At 39.7% G+C, this 12,460-nt stretch overlaps 1 pseudogene; it reads right to left on the reverse strand.

Moving 5' to 3' along the window:
- Positions 1–2,318: 2,318 nt before the first annotated feature.
- Positions 2,319–9,935, reverse strand: LOC102017002 (annotated as a pseudogene).
- Positions 9,936–12,460: the final 2,525 nt, after the last annotated feature.

Raw genomic sequence — 12,460 nt, forward strand, 5'->3', positions numbered from 1 at the left:
AAAAAAAAAAAAATTAAAAAGAACGATGCTGACCCCCATGTTCCTCTCTAGACTCCCGTTTTTCCATGAGATGTAAGTGTGGAAGTGTAATTCTCCCCTGTTTATACACAACTGCCATGAGGCCTTCACCACAAGCTGAGCACAAGGGGCTGCCTGATTTCAACCTTCCGGCTTCCAAAACTTTGGGATAAACATACCTCTTTTCTTTTGTAAGTTGCTAGCAAGGGATATTTTGTTGTAGCCATAGAAAACACACTGATATAGATCTCAAGAAGACTATTAGCACAAACTGGGTGGGTTTCAGCAAACTGTAACAGGCCTTGTGGAGGTGAAAATGTGTGATAAGAAGCTAAAGGGAAAATGTAATAATTTATGGCAACAAAGCTACTGGACATTACTAATGTCCTGTGGATGTTGGACTTTGTCAAAAGCATTCTATGCATCTATTGAAATGATTACATGGTTTTTGTCCTTGGTTCTGCTTATGTGGCATATTATATTTCTTGGCTTATACATATTGAATCGTACTTGCGTTCCTGGGACCAAGTTGTATATATGATCTTTTTGATGAACTGTTGCATTCTGTTTGCTAATATATTGCTGAGGATTTTTCTATCTAAGTTTATCAAAGAGGTTGAACTGTAGGTTTTTTTGTTATTTCAGCTTGTTTTGTTTTGTTTTAGTTGGGTCCTTCTTTGGTTTGGGAGTCAACATAAGGCTAGCTTCCAGTAGTGGCTTTGAGAGTACTTCCTTCCTTTGCGTGTTATTAAACACTTTTCTGCAGTATTAGTATTAAATCTTCTGAGGTATTCTCATATCTCAGTGGTCACTTCATTGGGTCCTGAGCTTTTCTGAGTGGATACTTTGGGTTTTTTTATGATTGCTTCAATTTTGTTGCCTGTTATTGCATTATTCAGGATTTTCATGTCTTCTTGGTCCAGTTTTTGTAGTTTATATTTCTCTAAAACTATTTTTTCAGGATTTTCCAATTTATTGGAGCACAAGTTTTCCAAGTAGTTACTAATAATCCTTGGGCAGTGTCCACTATGATTTTGCCTTCTTCATTTCTAATTACATTGATTCCTATTGTGATAAAACTGGACAAAGTTACACCTTATGTTTTCTCTTTTGCATAATCAGCTCTTTCACTTATTGATTCTTTCTACTTTTTCATTCTCAATTTTACTATGTTTGATCTGACCTTTATAATTTCATTTCTTTTTTCTTACATCTTCTTTTATAGCCTTTATTTTAAATTGCTATTTTTGAACACTAAATTACCTTTCACAGCAGTGCCTCTTGGTCTGAAAATACAGTACACCATTTCTGAATGCAAAGACTTAAAATAGATCAAAATGAACATAAAGGGGTACAATCATCTACTTGTAATTCTGTTCTTATTTGGTAAGGATCAATTTTTACTTACATTCAAATACATGGAATATTGGCACAAAACTGAAACTGCTGTAGAAACATTACAGATGTACCATGAGCTACCCAAACTTCCATTTCTCTAAAAACATAACCCTGCGTGATCTTAATTTTACAAATTTAAGTATTGAGAAATGTCTAAATAATAAGTAACAATTAAAATGAAATGTTTGATTTGTAAATTATATACAGAATACGCTTTATGTTATGACAAGGGGATGGGGAGGAAGAGCCACCACTTTCCAACCAGTGCTCTTCATGTTCCTGCTGGAGACGAGCATCTTTCTCTGAATTCAGCTGGGATTTCCTAAGTTGGGAAGGAGAATTTGTAGCTGAATCAAAAATGTTCCTGCACTGTGACTAGCCGGCCTTTTCCCACTAAAGTTTGAACACTGCTAACTCACAGTCTTTAAGAGATTTCCTGGTAGAATTTTATAATGAAAAACAAAAGTATGACTATCAAGAACAGTGAGTTTAAATATTTTAACCTAAAGAAACTGTGAAACGGCTATATAAACTGTGGATAATCTGAGACGCTGGAGTTTATTCCTTTTATTTTGATTAACCTAAAAGCAAAAAGCCATATAACTATCAAAAATGAACTTAATCTAAAGGTCATTGTGGAAAATGCATCTTTGATAACTAGCAAAATGAGACCTACTTACTGTCAAATTACCAAATGCATAAAACTTACTATTGTCTTTAGACTGTACCAATAATAGTACCAATATTCTATGACATGAAGGACTGAATAGAACTTCTTGGCTGTCATATACTCTCAGCAAATGGATTTAAAGAACGCTGCAAATGCTACATGTACATTATGATGATCTGCCAACATAGAAAATCCAAGCTCTTGCACTTATCCAGTCCCCAAATTAGTCACATTATGACTCTTAGTGTGAAGATTTAGGTGTTTCTCCATCATTGTCTTCTTTCTCTTCCTCTTCACAGTCCCCATCTGTTTGTTGTCCCAGATTCTATTTTGTGATCATTTCAAAATCATTTCCATTTCTCCTACTGTGCTGGGATCTGTCATCTTCCCTCCAGTCACTGTCTGTGTCTGAATGCCGTTCTCCACCTCAGCCTTCTCTTCCATGATTTCCTGCACCTACTTTTCCTTCCTCATCTTCCTTTTTCTCACTGTCTGACTTTTCCTCACTGTCAGACTTCTGCTGTTTTTTTGGTTTCAGATTTTTCATCTGTTTTTAAATCTGCTTTTCGTACTTTGCATTCATGTGTGCATAGAGGCCTGAAAGAGTCAATCAAGCCCATGTCTGCAGTCAGATTAGGCAAGAACCAAAAGTGCTGCCTTCCTCCATGTACCAACCAGATGATGAGAAACAGAATGCAACGAGCAACAGCAAGAAGAACGCTGGCTACAAAACAGCCCTCACTCACACTGAGGTAATAAACACCTGGTCTCCTTTTGGTTGGCCTAAGTGGGAAGAGGGTGGCTGCTACTACTGCAATCACAGGAATTAATCCCATGACAAATGTTTTAATGTGAACTGGGTCACAGATCCACACATAAACCTCATTGCCATCCAGAAAAGCTTGGTCATCATGTGATTCAAGTCTGAATTTTTTCTTAGTTTCCTTCTTTTTGGGAGTTCCCAGAGTTTCTTCTTTTTTGGAGTCTTCCTTTTCACCATCTTTTTTTTCTTTTACTCTTTCTTTCTCATTTCCTCCTTTGTATTTTCTTTCTTGATTTTTTATCCTCTTTTTCCCACTGTCAGTTTTTCCTTCATCTCTTTCTTTCTTTATATCTTTATCATACTTCATTTTTATTACTTGAAGTGCTCGGTGAAAAAACTGTTACTTTAAAAGCCTGTTGCAGTAGTCAACCACAGACTCCCTGGTTGTAAATAAAGCCTCCCCCCCTTTCCTGGCTTCTGCCCACATTGAATCCAAATGGTAACCAACTGCTTTTCAAGCAATAAAATAATCAACGTAGTGACCCATCATATCCGTGGATTTTGTCAGACAGTTGTATTGAATATACTTGGTTACAGTCTTCTACTCTTTAGATTGCTGGGCTGGGGATTTAGATCAGTGGCACAGCACCTGCCTGGCAAGAACAAGGTTCTGAGTTCGATTCCCACTACCAGAAAAACAAACAAACAAACAGAAAGAGTGATTATCTTTCTAACCTACTTCTCCAGAGCTCGCCTTTGCTACCTGTATCTGATTTTTGTGCCGCCTGCCTTCCTATAATTTCATTTCTTGTACTAGCTTTAAATTTGGTTTGCTCTAGGACATTGAAGTGCACCACTAGATTATTTATTTGGTCTCACTCTGTTTTTGTGATATAGGCATTCACAGCTATAAATGTCTGGACTACTTTCATTGTATCCATATGTTCTTGTATGCTGTAACAGCATTATCATTTGACTCTGGGAAGTATGTAATATTCCCTTTATTGACTTGTAAAGTAAATAAAAGTAATAACATAAATCTTTCATATTTCTTTTTCATTCATTTTTTCTTAAATGCTATTTTCCATGCCATAGAATTCAGTTAATAATTGTTTTTCATTCAGAAATTGGAAGGCATTTTTGTCTGCTTTTATTTTGAGAAATCTTAATCATTTAAGCAATTATTCCTGTAAATGTCAGGTGTTTTTTTCTCTCTTCTGTTTTTTACTTCAGGAGTGAGGATGAGATGCAAGTCAAGGCTTCACACATATCAGGTAAGTGGTCTGCAACTGAGCTACACCACCTATCCTTGCTTTCTACTTTAGATATTTGTTTGCTTTGTGTTTGCTACAAAGCAGCTCAAATAAGATGTTTCTGAGAATACGTGTTTATTTAGTGCATTTTTTGTTTTGCTAAACTTTTTAAAGGTGTGACTTGTTTTCCATTAGGCACTGGTCCCTGTCTGCTGCTGCTCAAACAAAATCACAGAGAGAGCATAGTTCTGGGTTGGTCAGCATCATCCTTTGCCTTTCCCTTAGGACCCCGTGTGAAGATGAAACATATCTTTTATATACTGAGAAAAATGAAGAATGAAAACACACTTGTCTTGGAAAATCAACAAGAAGACTTCAATTGTGATATATATGTCAGTCGTTTTGGAAATGATCCTGTCATTAAGAGGAGAATTGAAGTTATATACCTAAGAACCTTGTTTAGACAATGGCTCAAATTTAACAAATGATGTATGACAAGAAGCCTTATAGTCTCATGGTAATCAAAAGAAACAAACTTGTAGTGATACATAAAAGATAAAGAAAAATATCAAACACTGCCATGATATCACAACACAAAATATAGTGTGAAGGCTCCAACAAACAGTGACACTGATTAACATAACAGCAGCAGGAAGTCCTTATACATGTCAATAATCACTTTAAATGATTATATTGCTTGTAAATGGAGGACCAGGGATGTAGCTCAGTGGGGTGGGAGAACATTTGCTTAGCAAGCACAGGACCTGGGTTCAATCCACAGCACATCATCTCCAGAAAAAGATAAACAAACATAAATGGATTGTTATCCAATAAAAGGCAGAGAGTAGCAGAATGGATCACTTAAAACCAAATTCAATTACATGTTTTTTTTTTTTTTTACATGAAACTCACTTCAGCATTAATGAGAGATATAGGCCTAAAACAAAAAGACAAACAAGATATTCCATGTTACCAGTAGCCAACAGAGAGCAGGGGCTGCTACACTTATCTCAGACTAAACAGACTTTCCATCCAAAATTGTAATAAATAAAGAAAGTGATTATATGATGATAAGCTACCAGTATGGCCTTGCATATCTAAAAGTTGCTAAGAAGGCACAATTTGAGTGTTCTTATTTCTTAAGAAATGAACTTGAAAGCGAGTGGCAAGGAACTTAGACAAGTGATGTTTGTTCACGGCCTGGACAGTGGTGATGGTTTCATAAGTGACTACTTTTCCCCCAACTCATTAAAAATGGGCCCTTTTTGCATAACAATCATACATTTTTAAAAAATTTTTTTAAAATAAAAATAGGACAGATAGCAAGATTTTAAGCAAGTGTGAGTCTCATTCAGTGAACACGACCCTTGATTCCCCACAGGAGGAATCTCTCCAAGCTGCAGGTATTTTGTATTGTGCGTACTTAGCGGCAGTGGTGAATCATTAGATACACATTACTGCACTTAGTTCTCTGGCTCTTAATTAATTCACACTATACACGTCATAAAATTATAAAATTTTATGCATAAATTATTCTATAGAATATTGCAACGCACCAGCCATCAAAACTACTCCAGTTGACTTCATAGTTTTAATTGTAAATTCAAAACAACAATTTGGAGCTCTATTTATATAATTTCTGCTATAAATTTAGTAATGAAGAAGTTCTTCTGAACCCGATAATTCTGGTTGTCTTGACCAGACTTTCTGTAACTGAAAAATCTGTGCATAACTGTTCAGTCCGAGGATGTTCTGATCTCCATGATTTCCTGTTTGATTTAACTATTGTGCAGAGAAGAAAACGGGGAGTGAAATTCACTGAATATATTATTCAGCTACATAAGAAAATCAACTAGAATAGAAATATAGAAATAAAGAATAAAGATATAGAAAAATAGAATAAAGAACTAATGGAATCTAGTATGAACTCTACGTTTCCTCTCCATATAAATCTACACATTCAAGTTTGCCCGGATTACATCTAGTGCACACTCTTTACCTCAGTCCTCGCAGAATCAGTCACTGTGCCTGCTGCATAACAGGAAATGTCCTGGGAAAGTTCTATACTCACCACATGTCGCTGAGCTCTTCAGCTCTTTCCTTCTCCCACTCGCAGCAGTTTCCTTCCCTGTGGGCTTCCTATAGGAAGCGGGCGACAGCGGCTTGGTTCATGTTGAGAGGATGGAAATGAAGGAAACCATTCAAGCCCGTTGAATTGCAGCACTCAGAATCTAAGGGAGACGGCTGGGGATGTAGCTCAGCGGCACAAGGGCTTGCCCCAGAAGGGCAAGGTCCTGAGTTCCTCTGAATACAAAATCTGAGGGAGTGGATTACAAATCTAAGGCCAGCCTAGGAAGGAAGAAAGGGAGGGAGGGGGATGTAATTCAGTGCAAGGACCTTGAGTTTAGTTCGCAGAGTCTCAGGGCTGGGAGGCCGGGAAGGCGTGCAGACGGCGTGGGGCCCTCGCGGGGCTGGCAGGCAGCGGCCTCGGGGTCTCGGGGTCTCGGGGTCTCGGGGTCTTGGGGTCTCGGGGTCACGGGGTCTCAGGGTCACGGGGTCTCAGGGTCTCAGGGACCCGCACTGCGCTCCGCCGCCGCCGCCCCAGCCCCTAGGACTGAGCCCGCCGGCAGAGCCCTGGAACCCAGAGCCAGGACCCTGCGCCAATCAGAGGAGGCGGTACTGATGCGGCTGGGCGCCCCCTGTCGGGAAGTGGGCACTCGGCGACCTCCGCAGCGCTTCCTTGGCCTCAGTGAGGCCGGTGACGCTGTGGGGAGTTGTGCGGCGCGAGGGGGTCGCGCTGGGGAAGCTGGGACTGCGACGGAGCGCAGATTCCTCAGGGAGGATGCTAAGGACAGCCGAGGTGTTTGACATGAGTGAAGACTGAATCCATCATAGCAACTGCCTCAGAAATTAAATTTAGCAATGTAACACTGAAAAGTAAAAGCGCCTGCCCGGCAAGTGCAAGGTCCTGAGTTCGATTCGCAGTACCCCAAATTAAAAAAAAACAGAAAACAAAAAACAACAAAAAACATTGAAAAGTAAAACCGAAGCTTGGAATACTAAACAAAGTTTAATGTCTTATATTGCTTGAACACAAGCAAAACGAAACGGCACAATATCGATCTACCTACATCTGTTTGGAAAGTACATTCATGACAAATGCCTGATGCTGATCAGATATTACGCGAAATGTGTTCACTCCGCCAGACCCAAACTCCGGGCTCTGAGGCAGAAAGGAAGAGAAAGCGAAGTTTCCCCGCAGTCTGTCTTGCACGCCTTGGGGGGGGGGTCTGAGGGACAGGTGCTCTCAGGGGCCTCTAACCCCCAGCAGGCAAAGGCTCCCTTCTGTCCCTCTTGTGGAGTACTGGGAGGCACAGTCTTTTCCCACCTGTTGGGGCTCGTCCTTTCATCGTTTTATCACTTCCCAAGCTCCTCTGCCAATTTGAGTTTGGATTTCTTCATAACACTGCATGTTCTTGGCCCTGGGGCTTTCTGAGAAGCAATATTCCTGTGTAGCGCTTTCACATGACCTTGCGGTTACATTACTGTTTCTGCCTAGATTTGGTCAAAATATGCTTTTCTTCTCTTTCTGCCTATTCCCTTCCACGTTCCACAAAGCCTCTCTGGCTATTTTCTTCTTTCCCAAGGTCCTACCTATCCAGAGACCCTTCCAAGCCAAGAACTTTGTCGGGAAGTTAGAAAGCTGGCAGTAACTTGCTCCTCAGAGTCTAACTGTTTCATCTTGAAAACGGACCACTTCAAGTTTCTTTCTCTTAAAGACATCACCTTTCCAGACAGTGTCAAGTACGTGGAAGAGAAGAGGAAAATATAACTAGAAAAGGGTGATTGATGAAAATCATTTTTGGTTCATTGATGAATTTAAGTATGTTCAGTGTATTATGATTCATGAGTTCTGGACATTTTTGTCTAAACAAGGAATATGTTCAAAAGAAATTTAATCGTTTAAAAAACAAATTGATCCGAACTATCTGCAACATGTAAAGAGAAGATAAAATTATGTGGGAACATAAAGGTATCATACTATCCTAATATTGAATTGAAATATTGGTGGTCCATAAAGAAAAGAATCATTAATTAGAAAATAGGAATTTAAATACTATGACTCAATCTCATCAGCAATAAAATGCTAATGTAACAACAAAAAATAACATCCAGGTGAGTGGTGGCCAATCTATGGCCCATGTGTCCAGCAGGCTGTTTATATCACTGAAAGCTCTGAACTGTTCACCATACCTAATCTAGGCTAAAACATTGATATTACAAATGTAGAAAATTGTGAAAACTTTAGAAAAATTACCGTTTTTGTCAGATGAATAAAATAGGATTTCTTTGAAAGATTATTGCCTTCACCTCAAGCTGATCAAAGCCATCCATGATAAACCAATGGCTAACATCATACTAAATGGTCAAAAACTGAAAACTTTCACTTTCAAATCAGGAAAAAGACAATGATGTCCACTGTCACCACTCCTATTCAGTATAGTTCTAGAAGCATTAGCCAGAGCAATTAGACAAGAGAGAGAAATAGAAGGAATAAGGACAGGAAAGGAAGAAGTGAAATTATCACTATTCCCAGATGGCATGATACTCCATATAGAGGACCCCCAAAACTCCACGCAAAGGCTTATGGATTTAAAAATCAAATTCAGTAGCAAAGCTGGGTAGAAAATTAACACTTAAAAATCAATAGTATTCCTGCACACAAGCAACAAACAGACTGAGAGAGAAATTAGGGAAACCACACCTTTCACAATAGCATCTAGAAAAATGAAATACTTAGGAATTAATACAACAAAAGAAGAAAAAGATCTATACAGTGAAAATTATAGTGCTTTGAAAAAAAGAGATTGAAGAGGATATCAGAAAATGGAAAGATATTCTTTGCTCATGGATTGGAAGAACTAACATTGTGAAAATGGCCACAATCCCAAAATTGGTGTACAAATTCAATGCAATCCCAATTAAAATACCATTACTATACCTCACAGACCTACAGAAAACATTGCTAAAATAATCTGGAATCAGAAGAGGCCTAGAATAGCAAAAGCAGTCCTAGGAAACAAAGGAAAGGCAAGAGGCATCACAATTCCTGACTTGAAACTATATTGCAAAGCTACTATAGTAAAACCAGCATGGTACTGGCACAAAAACAGACCTGAAGGTCAATGGAACAGATTAGACGATACAGACACAACTACACTCAGTCACCTGATCTTTGACAAACATGTTCAAGGGAAGAAAGATAGCCTCTTTAATAAATGGTGCTGGAAAAACTGGCTTTCCACATGCCGAAGACTAAAACTAGACCAATGTCTTGCACCATGAACTAAACTAAAGCCAAAATGGATCAAAGATCTAAATATTATGAGAGAAGCACTAAATTTATTGAGAGAAAAAGTAGGTAAAAATCTTGAAGACATAGGGGTATGCACAGAGTTCATGAACAAAAACCAAACTGCATGGGAAATACTTCAAAGAATCAACAACTGGAATCTCATCTTATTGAAAAGTTTTTGCAGGCAGTGAGTTCTCCAGGCCTGGCTTCCAGTGTTCCTCTGGCTCCACAGAAGTGGGAGGCAGCAGGCTTTGGCTCTTAAAGTGGAAGCTAAAACTACATTTTCTCTCTGGGTTGATTCACTTTTCTGGTCTCCCTGTTTGGAAGTCTCCAAATGAAGTGTGAGCACACAGGACTCCTGTTGCTCAGTCATGTTGCCCTGAAAGATGTTGCTACCTCTACTGGAATAGCATTTTCTGCCTTCTGGCCTGGTAAGCGAGGCGTTCCTTCCCTTAGAGAAACCTTTCTGTCCTTCATGCTGGCGAAACTACCCGAAGACTCTCTGAGCCCCTCACCCACTGCACCGAGAGGGCGAGTGCTCCAGAAACTGCTGGACCCGTGGGTTCAAGTCTGTGCTTGGCCCACACCACCATGGTTCCCAGCTGAAATGAGTGGAGAGACCAGGTATTTCCCATCTACTCCCTGAGAGCAGAGAATGTGAACCAGGACCCTGCCTACATTACAGACTTGAGTCTCTGCCATCCCTACACACATGGCAGAGAGAAGGTCCTCACTTATAAGCCCCAGGGACTTCTCTGGCTGGGGGCAGGGCAGGTAGACTCTCCTAGCCCCCGAGCACCCTGCGCCAAGTGAGCAAGTGTTCCAGGAGCTACCAGACCTGCGGTTCTAGTCTGTGCTTTGCCTTTGCCCAGATGCCCTATCGAATCAAAGGCTGGGGAAGTCTGTGACTGCTACCCATCTGAGCTGCATCTGGTTCCTGTATGTGTCCTGAACTGACTGGAGACATAGATTCAGGTGGTTCACAAACTGTAGACTCTGCAGTTTGTGTCTGAATTATGCCTGTACCCTGAACTGCCTGGGGACATAGGTCCACTGGACTGGGACTGTCACACCAGTGCAACCTGAGTCAGGTCATGCACATGCCCTGAACTGCAAGGGGACACTGGATCAGATAGTCAGCCATCAACTGACACAAGTGCCCTTGTCCGAGAATGGGAATAACTAGATACAAATCAAAAACTGCCGGAAAACCCGAGACTAAGTAGCGCTACTCAGAGGTCACCCAGGGGCAAACCTGAACAACAGGAAAAATAGGCACACTAACAGTCTTGCCTGAGCAGCTACTGAAGAGGGAAACTGAGCTTTCTGCATCTGGTAGCAAACGTCAAAACAAAAGACTAAAACACAATCCCAGAACTGCACCCCAATCAGAACAAGTCCAGGAGACATCAACACAGGAGAACTTGGTAAACACATGCCTGAAATAGCTGAAATGATTGCAGTGGAAGTAAAGAAACAACTCCATAAAGCCATAGAAGGGATGAGATCAGAAATAATCTCTCAGGCAAAAAGTGAAATGACAAGAATAATGAAGGAAATGCTCAAAAAGTCTGAAGAAGAAATCTATAAGAAAATAGAAGAACAAAGGCAAGAGTCAGAAGCGTTCAATGAAAAATATAGAAAGGACTTAGAACACATGAACCAGATTCTAAGAGACACCCAGGAAAACAAAGCTGCCACTGAAAGCTACCAAAACCGCTTGAATGAAGCTGAAGGTAGAATCTCAGACCTTGAAGACAGCATGGCAGCTAGCAACCATGAAAGAACGGATCTTGTAAAATCAGCAAGGATCCAAGAAAAATCAATTCAACAGCTGCAAGATGAGGCAAAGAGGAATAATGTACAACATATACGAGTCAATGAAACAGCAGGAAGCAACACGACTGACATTAAAAGATTATTGGCAGAAATCATAGCAGAAAATTTCCCAAGCATGGAAACAGAACCTGATATACAGGTTAATGAGGCATTTAAAACTTCAAACAACCACAACCAAAATAAAACTACACCCAGCCATATAATAATCAAGTTCGCATATCTCCAGCAAAACAACAGAATATTAAAAGGTGCTAGAGAAAAGAAACAGATTACCTATAAAGGGAAGCCCATCAGAATCACAGCAGACTTCTCAGCACAAAGCATCCAATCTAGAAGAGCTTGGAGTGAAATACTACAGGTCCTGAGACACAACAGCTTCCAACCAAGACTGATGTACCCTGCCAAACTATATCTCAAATTCAATGGACAAATAAAATATTTTAACAACAAAGAACAATTGAAGAACTTCATGAGCACCAAGCCAGCATTACAAAGACTGCTAAAAGATATTCTGGATGGAGAAAAATCTGACTGCAATTTCAAAAACAACAGTAGGAATGAAACTCAAGAAGAGCAAACAAGTAAACAGGTAGAAATAGTAGGACACCAACGCAAGGAAATAACATGACAATGATAAATCAATACATATCGGTTGTAACTATAAATGTAAATGGCCTCAATTCTCCAGTCAAAAGAAATAGACTGGCAGAGAGGATTAAAAAACAAAATCCAACAATGTGCTGTATACAGGAAACACATTTCACTGAAAAAGAAATCCACAGACTAAAAGTCAAAGGATGGAAAACAATCCTTCATGCAACAGGAACCCAGAAAAAAGCAGGGGTAGCTATTCTGTTTGCAGACCATGTAAACTTCAAACCGACAACAATCAAAAGAGATAAAGAAGGTCACTACCTACTAGTCAGGGGAAAACTGCAAGAGGATGAGATAACAATCATAAACAGATATGCAACAAATATCAGAGCTCCAAATTATATAAAACAAATCTTAACAGGCATGAAAACCTGTATAGTTAATAAAACTATTGTAACAAGAGACCTCAACACCCCATTAATACAAAGAGATAGATCAACTGGACAACAAATCAGCAAGGAAATAACACATCTGAACCAAAGCTGTGAACAAATGGACTTAGTAGATGT

Source organism: Chinchilla lanigera, unplaced genomic scaffold (assembly GCF_000276665.1).
Source record: "Chinchilla lanigera isolate Chin_1 unplaced genomic scaffold, ChiLan1.0 scaffold00012, whole genome shotgun sequence".
NCBI classification, from domain to species: domain Eukaryota; kingdom Metazoa; phylum Chordata; class Mammalia; order Rodentia; family Chinchillidae; genus Chinchilla; species Chinchilla lanigera.